We start from the raw sequence: 12958 nt of genomic DNA, 5'->3' as shown, positions 1-12958 counted from the left end.
GTCAGTTTTAAAAGACTAAAATATTATGTATAACGTTTAGTTGACCCTAATCTTTAAAGCAACTCACTCTTGTGATGAACAATTCATCCAATAAGACATATTACTTCAATATTATAATTTTTTTTTACAAATAATCAAGTGTTAGCCCATAATGTTTCTAAGACAACTTCTCATTACTTTGATGGTCTTCCTTCACTTTACGACAATGCAATTTTTCCTGGTAGCGTCTAATGAGATTGCTCCAACATCGTCTTCAGCATTAGAAGAGTTGGCAAAAATCATAGGTTAGTAATAATCATTATTTATTTATTTATAGTATTTGGAATAGCATACGATCCAACATTATGGTAGTTTTGATATTAAACTAATGATAAATAACACCAAGTTCAACACAATGTGGAACATATAGGAAATATGTAATGTGAAAGTTATCTTCAATTCTTTTCATACCAACCTAAAAGCTTGTTTCTTTCACTAATTTTGCTATATTAGACCATAGTTTTTGTTGCTTCATATTTGTGTTAAAATTTTGACATTATTTCAAATTATTTTACTAACTTGAATTAATTTTATTTTTTAGCCATTGCTATAAAAGAGGCTATCGCTGGAAATGACATCAAATCATTCGAGTTAAAACCTGCTATCATTCCTCCTCTACATAATCCTGTACACCCAATACCCTAGTAGGCTCATTTTCTTAGTATCATAAAACAAATATTATAATGCATTATGTGGTGTCATTATTTTACTTCTTGATGAAAGAAAAATTATTAAAATATATGCCTCTCTAATATTATCGATAAAATTGAAATGGACAAATGTGAATTTGCAGAAAAAATAGCCCAAATGAAATTCCAAAAATCAACTTTATAAATAAAAAGTTATTATTATAACAATCGGTTCTATGTTTTCTCGAAAAGAAGGTTGGATATAACTATTATCACATGAAATATAGCTATGTTATTATATTGCATAATTGTTCCAATATGATGTATCGTTTCTCAATATTATTTAATTTTATAATATAATACCATAAATTGACAAATCACGAGAGTGGGTTAGATCACTCCAAGTCACTAGTTGGTATTGAGTTGAAACATTATTTTAAAAAGAAAGTATCAATACCTTATTAGTTGCCCATGATAAACTAGTATTGAACCATTAAAATACAATCATCCAAAACATTATGTGGTTTTTATCTTAGAGTCAGAAAAATAAATTAATGTAAAATTTATATACAATTGTGACATTTTAGATTTTTAATATGTTTAAATTTTTAATTCACTCCTTTTGAAAACCCATTATTAAAATTTATCTTTTTTAGGATATGAGTAAAAGAAATAACATAAAAGAAAAGATAAATAATTGCCAAATTTTTAGATTTGCAATCCATAAATAAAATAATGATAATATCATATTTTGATTTAAATTTTGATGAGATGATAAATGTTTATTGTATAATTTTATTTTCTTGATATAAAATAATCAACAAAGGACTCGAACTGGTCAAGTTGATAATCAATTCATTCACATTTTAATATTTTTAACTTATAGGAAGAGGATCATCAACTACATTCCTTGACATGGTGAATGAGATATTATTCAAATCATAAATTGTAATAGTGAGAATTTTCACTCCACATTTAGATTTTCACATATTTCAGGAATACTAAATCGACCACATAAAAAACTAAGTTGGTTCTCTTTTCAAATAAGAATTCTATGCGTGAAGAATTTTGCACCATGCTGCTTTATATACTTTGTCTCAAGAAAAGCATAACTTATTAAATGACTATGGTTTTACTTGCAAATTCACAAAGTAGATGCTCATTACTCTTATAGTTACATTTATGCACTTGAAAGATATGAAATAATTCTTTTTTAATTTACCAAACCACAATCTTAATAGTGTCACACAAAGTATAAGTATCATGTTATAAGATGATAATGTTCTTATAAAATATTTACTTTATGGATATAATAGGCATATATTATAAATTGTATAAGGTCACAATTCTTTATTCAACTTTTATACATTTCACCTCTACCACTTTATAAATTATTACATACTAAGGAAGCTGCTATAAAGAATGAAGATTTCAGTTTACATAGATTGTTTTAAAATAATATAGTCATAGGTATAAAATTTAATTGACCATAATCTTTATTTTACCTCACTCTTGTGATAAATAATTCATCCATCTAGACATTACTTCAATAATGTAAAATTTATTTATTTTTATGAATAATCAAGGGCTAGTCCATCATGTATTGAAGGTAAATTCTTATTGGCCTAATGATCTTCATTATTTTAACGACAATATAATTTTTTGCACTAGCATCTATAGAGATTACTCCAAAATAATCTGGAGAATTAGAATAGTTGGCTAAAATCATATATTAGGAATAATCATTATTTACTTACTTATAATATTTGAAAGAATATACGATCATTCGATGTTAAAACTTATGATTAATGACACTAAGTTCACCTCAATGTGGATCATATAGATAAGTGGTTTGTGAAAATTTGTCTAGCTTTTTTTTTTACTAATTTGGCTATATTGTTCATCATTTTATATAGTATCTTATGATTATTAAAATTTAGATCTTATTTCAAAATATTTTACTAACATGAATTAATTTTGTTTTTTAGTTATTACTATCAAAGAGGGTATAGTTGGAGATGAATCAAATCTATTGATATTAAACCATTAATCATATCTCCTATTTATAATCCAGTACACCTTAAATCACCTTGACCAAATTTATCTAATAACATAAAAAATAAATTGCAATGCTTTATGCATTATCAATATCAGACTATGTGATGGATAAAAAATGATAAAAAAAAAGTCTATAATATTATCGATAAAATCGATTTGGTTAAATGTTAACTTTTAGAAAAAATATCCCAATTGAAATTCTAAATATCAAATTTGAGCAACTATAGATTGTCCATAGTCATATAATTATATCAAAGAATACTCTCTTTCTATTTCTAGAAATTGAAATCAAGGTGTATCATTATATTGCAGAAATTATACAATAAGATGGATATTTTTATTAATATTATTCAATTATATAGTTTATTATTATAAATGAACAATTCTTGTAATAAGGGTAGATTTTCAATTTCTTCTACAAAAGCAAACTAATGTACATAACACTCACTATATTAAAGTACAATTATATTATTAGCTCTTAGGTTTTGATAATGACTAACTTATTCGCTAGTTAAATAAATAAATTCTCATTTCAAGTCAATAGTACGTATCAAGTCAGAACATTTTTCTAAAAGAAAACTATCAATACATTATAAGTTACTTATGATAAAATAATCTTAGAGTATTAGAATAAACTCATGTTGAAAGTGAAGTGGGTGTAATATCTAAGTAGGCAAAACAAATATTTAAGATATTTTAATAAAAAATCAATTTTGTCTTCTTAGATTTTGATTATATTTAACTTTTTAGTTCTCTCCTTTATACAATAGATTATTAAAATTCATCTTTATTATTTAGCAAAAGAGCAAACGAATTAACACAAAACAAAGGATATATTTTTGTAAATATTTCTAACACTACCATGCTTGTATACAATCATGATAACATCATATTATGACTCAAATTATCATGACATACTTGATGTTTATTGAAAAGTTTTGTACTTTTGATGTATAATAATGAACGAAAGGACTCGAATAAGTCAGATAGATAATAATTTCATCCATATTTTGATATTTTTAATTTGTACATAGAAAATCATCAATTCAGTTTAAGGAGAAGGTAAACTAGATATTATTCAAATTATTAATTCTAAGAGTGAGAATTTTTGCACCATGTTTAGATTTTCAAAAATTAGATGAATAAAAAATTCATCGTAAAAAAAATTAGGTTAGTTCTATTTTCAAATAAGATTTTTATGTGTGGAAAGTTTAGCACCATGCCTCGTATACTTGATCCCAAAAAGAGCATAAAGTATTATAAGACTAAAGGATTACTAGCTAATTCATAAATGAGTTGCTTATTCCTCAATTATATTTATGCACTTGAAGGATATGAAATAGATTTTTTCAAACTTACCATACAAAAATCTTAGAGTGTTATATAATGTATAAGCATTATATTAAAAGATGACATTATTTCTATAGAATATTTAATTAACAAATATAACAATTTATGAAAGGTCATAATTCTTTATTTAATTTATATGCATTTCACTTCTACCATGAGATACATTATTGCATACAAAGAAAGTTACAATATACAATAAAGATTTCAGTTTTTGGATGACCATGATTAGTTTTAAAAGACTAAACCCTTATATATAACATTTAGTTGACCCTAATCTTTAAAGAAACTTATTGTTGTGATGAACAATTCATCTATCAAGACATATTACTGTAATATTATAAATTTTTTTACAAATAATCAAGTGTTAGCCCATAATGTTTCTAAGACAACTTCTTATTAGCTTGATGGTCTTCCTTCTATTTACGATAATGTAATTTTTCTTGGTAGCGTCTGGTGAGATTGCTCCAACATCATCTTCAGCATTAGAAGAGTTGGCAAAAATCATAGGTCAGTAATAATCTTTATTTATTTGTTTATAGTATTTAGAATAGCTTATGATCCAATATTATGGTAGTTTTGATATTAAACTAATGATAAATAACACCAAGTTCAACACAATGTGGACCATATAGGAAATATATAATGTGAAAAGTTATTGTCAATTCTTTTCATACCAACCTAAAAGCTTATTTCTTTCACTAATTTTGCTATATTAGACCATAGTATTTGTTGCTTCGTATTCTTGTTAAAATTTGATCTTATTTCAAATTATTTTACTAACTTGAATTAATTTTATTCTTTAGCCATTGCTATAAAAGAGGCTATCATTAGAGATGACATCAAATCATTTGAGTTAAAACCTGCTATCATTCCTCATCTACATAATTCTGTACACCATATACCCCAATAGGCTCATTTTCTTAATATCATAAAAAAGATATTATAATGCATTATGTGTTATCATTATTTTACTTCTAGATGAACTAAAAATTATTAATATATATGTCTCTCTAATATTATCGATAAAATTTAACTGGATAAATGTAAATTTGCAGAAAAAATAACCCAAATGAAATTCTAAAAATCAACTTTCATAAATAAAAAGTATTATTATAATAATCGATTCTATGTTTTCTCAAAAAAAAGATTTGATATAACTATTATCACATAAAATATAGCTATGTTATTATATTGCATAATTGTTCCAATATGATGTATCATTTCTCAATATTATTTAATTTTATAATCTATTTCCATAAATTGACAAATCTTTTGAGTGGGTTAGAGTTCTAATTTCCACCAGAAAAGTAGATCAACAAACAAAATCCTCACTCCATTACAATATAACAATATTCTTAGCACTTATATTATGATGATGAATAACTTACTTGATAGCTGAAAGAAAAAAATTTTAATTTTCAATCACTGGTTGGTATTGAGTTGAAACATTCCTATAAAAAGAAAGTATCAATACTTTATTAGTTGCACATGATAAACTAGTATTGAACCATTAAAATACAATCATCCAAAACATTAGGTGGTTATTATCTTAGAGTCGAAAAACTAAAGTTTTGTAAAATTTATATACAATTGTGACATTTTAGATTTTTAATATTTTTAAATTTTTAATTCACTCCTAAAAATCCATTATTAAAATTTATCTTTTTTAGGATATGAGAAAAATAATTAACTTAAAAGTAAAGATAAATAATTGCCAAATTTTCAGATTTGCTATCCATAAATAAAATAAAGACAACATCATATTTTTGATTTAAATTATCATGAGATGATAAATAATTGCCAAATTTTTAGATTTGCTATCCATAAATAAAAAAATGATGACATCATATTTTGATTTAAATTATCATGAGATTATAAATGTTTATTGTAAAATTTTATTCTGTTAATATAAATAATCAACAAATGACTCGAACCGGTCAAGTTGACAATCAATTCATCCACATTTTAATATTTTTAACTTGTAGGAAGAGGATCATCAACTACATTCTTGGACATGGTGAATGAGATATTATTCAAATCATAAATTGTAATTGTGAGAATTTTCACTCCACAATAAAATTTTCACATATTATAGGAATACTAAATCGACCACATAAAACTAAGTTGGTTCTCTTTTCAAATAAGAATTCGATAATAGGAAATAAAAAATTATTTTTTAAAAAATTATATCATATTTTTCTTTTTAGCATCATTGAAAAATTAAAAATTTGATCATGAAAAGTATATTGCTAAGGTTTCATGCATGTTATGTTTTGAAATGTTGAATGATGTATACAACATTAGGGATGATAATTATATGATATGTGATAATACTTAGGATTAATCCATGCATGTGTATCTTGATGATTTTATGTCATGCATGAGTTTTTGAAATGTTGATTTGAAACTCTCATTTTAGTGTATCTAGTCTTTTTATGACGAATTAAGATGATATTCTCATGACATATTAAGATGACATAGTGCATGTACATCTATGTATGAATTTCTTGATAGTCTTTTGATGATAGATGTGATATCATGATGTGTTTGGTCTTGACGGCTTCATGATGAAACTTATGTTTTGATTTTAAATGATGATATATGTTTTCACAAAAGACTTGAATACCCTCACATGAAATCAATTGTATGAAATGGAAATGAATTTTCTATCCTATTGAGATTAATGAATCTATTTTACTAATCTTGTGAATCTCATGAAAATAAACATGATGAATATTTTGAAAATAAATGAGTGTATCATGCATTTGGTCTTAATGATTTCTCTTGAACATACTTTTTGAAATCATACTTGATGATGAATATCAAGATATTAAAATGATGATATCATAGAATCATGCTTGATGATTTGTTTTTTACCTTTCCATCTTAAATGTTGACACTTGTTTTATTAAAGGTAAAGGCATGCTTATAAGAAGTAAATCATATGAATAGAAATTTATAAAAACGAAATGCGATCCTCTATCTGATCGTCTTTTCAATAAATCTATGCTTGTCATGTATGAATTTATTGAATGTGACTTTGAGGATGATTTCAGTTTTCACAAATGCTTGATTCATACTTATGACATGAGACACATTTTAAATATGAATCATGTTCAATGCTTCAATCATGTTACATCTCCCTTAATTCATTTTGTTCTCCTGGATTTATTTACCAAAGAGGAGAATCTTCCGAACGAATGAAATGATACAAATGAATCACAAATAATATCTTTTGGTATTCATGAATTGATACTCACAATATGAAAGTATTGGTATTCATGACTTGAATTTGATTGAAACATTGCATGCTTAAATTAATCATTCTCCTATGTTTCAAAAATTCTTTAAATGCCTTATGTGATGATTGAAAATTAATTTGCTTTATGATGTGTATCATGAATGCTTTAAATGATGAATGTTTGGTATCATGATCAACAGGTTGATAAATACTTAAAAATTTTAATATTTGAGTATCATATATGATATGCCCATTAATGATGATTGATTTATTTTTCGGTATCGTGCATGAAAAATAAGATTTTTGAAATTATGTATGTTTTAATTTGAATATATAATGATGCACAAATAAGATTGATACTTACCTTTGTCATAATCTGAAAATTGTTATAAGGGTCTTCCCTTCTTTTCGATAATGATAAAGGGGGAGTTAGTTTACTAGCCTACATATTTCAAAGGAAGGAAAATTTGCTAGCTCGATCATTTCATTGAAAGAACTTGCTATCATGAACACTACCAATGAATTACAAATCTTGCAATCTAAAGAGAAGCAAAGAATTGCTATCTCGAAAGACGCAAAAAATGTAAAACTTAGAAAACTTACAATATAATTGCTCTTGCCATGCTTTGTATCAAAAATAGGTTGATATCCTTAAAAGCATCGTATTAAATTTTTTAGTATATCGTAATTTATCACATGTATCGCAAATTGAAATTTTTGAGACTATTATCATATCATGTTTAACAATTGATGTCTTTCATGACATGATTTCTTTGCATTGTTATCTTGCAAATTGAAATATTGATTGATGCAAATTCATAGTTTATATAAAAGTCTAAATCATTGGTTCCTCTCCTTCTTTTCGACAAAAACAAAGGGGAGAAAACTTTTGCTAGTTAGAACATACAAAGAAAAGTAAAGTGCAATCTTGCACAAGAAGCAAGTGTTGAATTACCATGATTGAACTTAAGAATCTTGCTATGCTATTGTGCTTATATGTTGTGATGAAAATCTAGCTTCATGTTACAAAAACTTGCATATCTTTTAAAATAGCTAGAGCTACTTCTCCTTTTGTTGATGACAAAAGGGGAGAAATATATGAATTGATACTATGAGTGTCATATTTGAATGAGAAATATGTGAATTGATACTATGAGTATCATATTTGAACGAGAAATATATGAATTGATGCTATAAGTGTCATATTTGAATTTGAATTATGTTAAGATATCAAAAGAAACTTGTATCGAAATATATGGTAAATTGATGATCGAAATGCTATGATTGTCATATGCCATGTTTGCATCATGTTAAGATATCAAGAACTTGCATCGTAATTTTACTTGCTGATATCTTGCCATATGATGAAATGCTATGATTTGTTGCTAAAATGATGCATGCAATACTTATGCTTTCTATTATGATGTATGTAATGTATTGCATATGATGTGAATCATGATTAAAATTACCTTAATTTGAATTCTAGGTTTATCTCAATTATGAAATTTTGAAATAAGAATAATTACTCACCTTTGTCATGATTTAGAAATTGACATAAAGGGTCTTCCCTTCTTTAGAAAGGGTTTTCCCTTCTTTTTGACAATGACAAAGGGGAAGATAGCTAGCTTGCACAATTCAAGAAGAAAGCAAAAATTACACTTCTCAAAAGAGAAATTGCTATCTTGAACATCATCGAGAATTGCTAGCTTGAAATCTCAAGAAAATACAAAAATGTGCTATCGTGCCTATCTCAAGAAAAGCAAATATGCCAACTTATATATCTTTGAATTTGCCTATCTCAAGAAAAGCAAATATGCCAACTTATATATCTTTGAATTTGCTAGCTTGTATATGCTAAAACTTGCACATCTTTAATTGCTAGGTTGCATAATAATAAAATTTGATACTATGTTTATCATGCAATGATTTGAACTTTTTATCTCTAAACACATAAGAGTAGGAACTTCTCCTTTTTGTTGATGACAAAGGGGGAGAAGTATGATGTTATGCATAAGTTTATGATGACGTGTTGCAAATATTCATGATGAAAATTGCAATGACTTGAATTCAGTTTGAATTCAAGGTTCTATCAATATGGCATATTGATAGGGGGAGTTTGTTTAAACTTCGGGAGTTAAGTTTAACTTTGTCATCAAGTGATTGTCATCATCAAAAAGGGGGAGATTGTTGAATCTCGTATTTTGATGATGAAACCACTATATATGTGTTTCTGTTTTAATCTGTGTTTTGAGTAACGCAGGATGCTTCAATCAAGATGAGACAATTAAAACAAAAAAAATCATGTTGGGCCGAAGGAACATGTCAGAAGATTGGACGTTGGGCCGGTGGATCGGTCGACGTATCGACAGAAGGCTTCGGGCCGTGGACTCGGGCATCAGGCCAAGAAGAGTGGGTATTGTGCCAAGGATATCGGAGTTGCAGAGTCAACTGGCCGATTGGGTAATAGGCCTTAGGAAAGGACGATGCGCCGAAGAATCGGACGAAGCGTCAAGGGACCAATGACATGCCAGACAACTTGGTTAATTACTTAGGATTAATTGTCTCGATCGAAGTTTTGTTTTACATGTGCAGGATTAACTACGATGGAAGTAAGACATGTAGCAGGAGTTGCACTAGAGTCAAGACTATGATCACGTTGGGGGTTCGAGAGTTCGACGGAAGTCCGGACGGTCGTCGGAGGTTCTGTGAGAACAAATCCGAGAAGTCCAGGAGCTTGCCAAAGAAGCTCATAGGAACTCACCAAGTGGATCGTCGCAAGTCCAGGAGTTTGCCGGAAGTCCGCCGGAGCATCGCCGAAGGTTCGTCGGATGTTCGTCGGAAGTTCGTCGAAAGAAGCGATCGACGCACCGGAGCAAGTTGCAGTAAATGTCTTAAGAAATATCGTAGTTAGCATGTAGATTAAGTTAGGAATGGGAGGTGATCCCATTAACTTAATCTGGGGGCAATTGGGCCCTTGATAGACCCAAATTGGGCCGAATGGATCAACCCATTTGGACCAGAATTCCTGCCAAGCGGTGGCACCGCCAGGGTCGGCGGTGGCACCGCCCAGGAGATGGTCTCCCAGGAAAGCTGGGCAATGCAACTGCCCCAGTCAGGCGGTGGCACCGCCTGGGCTCAATCTCCGAGCGAGACTGGGCGGTTGCGCGATGCAACCGCCCTAGTCAGGCAGTGGCACCGCCTGGGTTCAGTCTCCGAGCGAGACTGGGCAGTGCAACCGCCCCTATCAGGCGGTGGCACCACCCAAAGGCTCAGTCTCTGAGCTGCCAGGCGGTTGTACCGCCCCAGTCAGGAGGTAGCACCGCCAGGACCTCGGAAATCCGGGAGGTGACATTTTTTAGCTCCAAATTCAAACCAGTTTGGGGCCTATATATACCCCACCCTTTCCTGTATGAAAGGGAACCCAAAAGCACCGAAAATCCAATCTTACTCTGTGATTTTTAGAGCTCAAAAGTGTTGTAAAGGCTAGAAGTTCTCCTCCCTCTTTTCTTCCAAGTTTTGATCTTTCAAGAGAGGAGAGAAATTTTTGTAAGGGTTGTCTCCTAAGCCCGTCAAAAGGAGTAAAACTATAAAAGGGTAGTTGGCCTTCGCCTATTGAAGGAAGGCCTCTAGTGGACGTCGGTGACCTCGTTGGTGGAAGAAGCCAAAAGTGGATGTAGGTCAAGATTGACCGAACCACTCTAAATCTCGGTTTGCATTTACTTTGAGCATCTTATCTTTACTGCAAACCTCCTCAGTAGCTTACTGCCTTCTGCTCATTTACGAACGTGTTTCATAGTTAAGTATTTTCTGAATCGACGTTAAGACGGAAATCGATTTTATCGTACGAACATTATATTTCAGTTTGCGCTTACATTCTGATTTCCATCATAACTGTAAACTACTTTTATATCTTTGCTTTAACTGCATCTCGCTTGATCACAAGTGATTTATGAATCGACTTTCATACCGAAATCGCTTTTATCGTACGAACGTCGTATTCCAGTTTGCTATTACATTCTGTTGTCTATCTTAACTGCAAACTGCCTCTATATATTTGTTTTAACTACATCTCGCTTGATCACAAGTTAAAATGATTTACGAATCGACTTTCTTATCAAAATCACTTTAATCGTACGAACGCTGTTTTAGTCGTCGAAAGTTTTCCGCTACACTAATTTACCCCCCCCCCCCCCCCCCTTAGTGCTCTTGATCCTAACAAGGAGAGGGAAAGGTAGAGGTGGAGAGAAAATTGATCAAAAGCAAAGGAGGGAACATCCTTTTATTTACATTATATGATATGATGTAGCAAACCTTGATCAAACCTCGATGGATATAGCAAACCTTGATCAAAAGCAGAGGGAACATCCTTTTGCTTGGACCAATATAAAATGTAATATTGATGGATATACAAATCCATCTCGATCTGGTCTATCGTAGAAGAGAAATAGCAAACCTTAATTCTCATTTCTCTCGCGAGCATCGTGGCTCACGAGAATTGCCTCCCTCCAATGGTACGATCGATGCTCACACAGGCGGCTATTGAACCGAGCTAGGATCGCATTCTCATCGCTTCCTCTTCTTTCATCTTTCTTTCTCCTTCCCTTTCTCTTCTTTCTTTTTTTTTTTTCTCTCTGAAATATTAGTACTTACCTGTGCATCATGTGTCAATATATTAGTACAAATCGATATATACTAACCCGATAAATCTTTGAGTTGGGTTTGACACTTGGTTTGACAAACTCTACGAAATAGTATTTCCTTCATCCCAATATTTTTATTTTTTAAATTGACCTAATATTCATGATAATAAATAATAAAAAAGATATATAAGTAATTTTGAGCATACTACAGGACTTGACCTGAGTAAGTGATTTAAAACCATCTAGGCTAGCTAGTGCATTCCCTTTTTCAATCAAAACCAATCTAATAAGTATACCAACCAATGATAGTGCAGTTCTTAATTTTTCTGGTCCAACAATCCAATAACTACGGATCAAAGATGTAAATGGTAATGTGGAAGCTCAAGACACTATATAAATTCTGTTTGCTGAATTTTTTTTGTCCCTTCAAAAATAAATTCATTTATTCTCTTTCAAAAAAACAAAAAAAAGCCATACAGAATAGAATCAGAGGTCACTCGGAATTCATCAACCCATTGATTAGTGCTGTGATGAACTCCAGCAAAAGTAGCATGAACATAGACCGCCTGGTCATTTACCCACTTAACCAACCATCTCAATGCAATCATTTAAAATACTTGCCAAGGAAAAAGATGAGATGTTAAAGTAAACTGATAGATTCTGAAATTTTAGAATTAACTCAGATATTGTGCAGTGGAAAAGTGGCGGCGTGCATGAGCTGCCAAGAACAATTCCGCGAAATGCAAGAAAACATCAAATGGGCTAAAGTGTACCTTTAAAATCGTTGCTTTCGCCATTTCGTTTCCAGCATCATTGAGATAGAAGCTTGAACAGCAACTCAGTCCTGCAACATGATCCAACAGCAACAGCAACATCTGTGGTTTTAAGAGGTCAGCGACAATCTTTTTCTTCGCCGAAAGAAAAAATCATAATCCAATCCAATGAGATAATTAATAGACTTGGATCACTAATGTAAAATACTTAAACTTACATTGATAATA

Source organism: Musa acuminata, chromosome BXJ1-1 (genome assembly GCF_036884655.1).
Source record: "Musa acuminata AAA Group cultivar baxijiao chromosome BXJ1-1, Cavendish_Baxijiao_AAA, whole genome shotgun sequence".
NCBI lineage: Eukaryota > Viridiplantae > Streptophyta > Magnoliopsida > Zingiberales > Musaceae > Musa > Musa acuminata.
The sequence above is the reverse complement of the archived record's forward strand: the minus strand, read 5'-3'. Positions refer to the sequence as shown.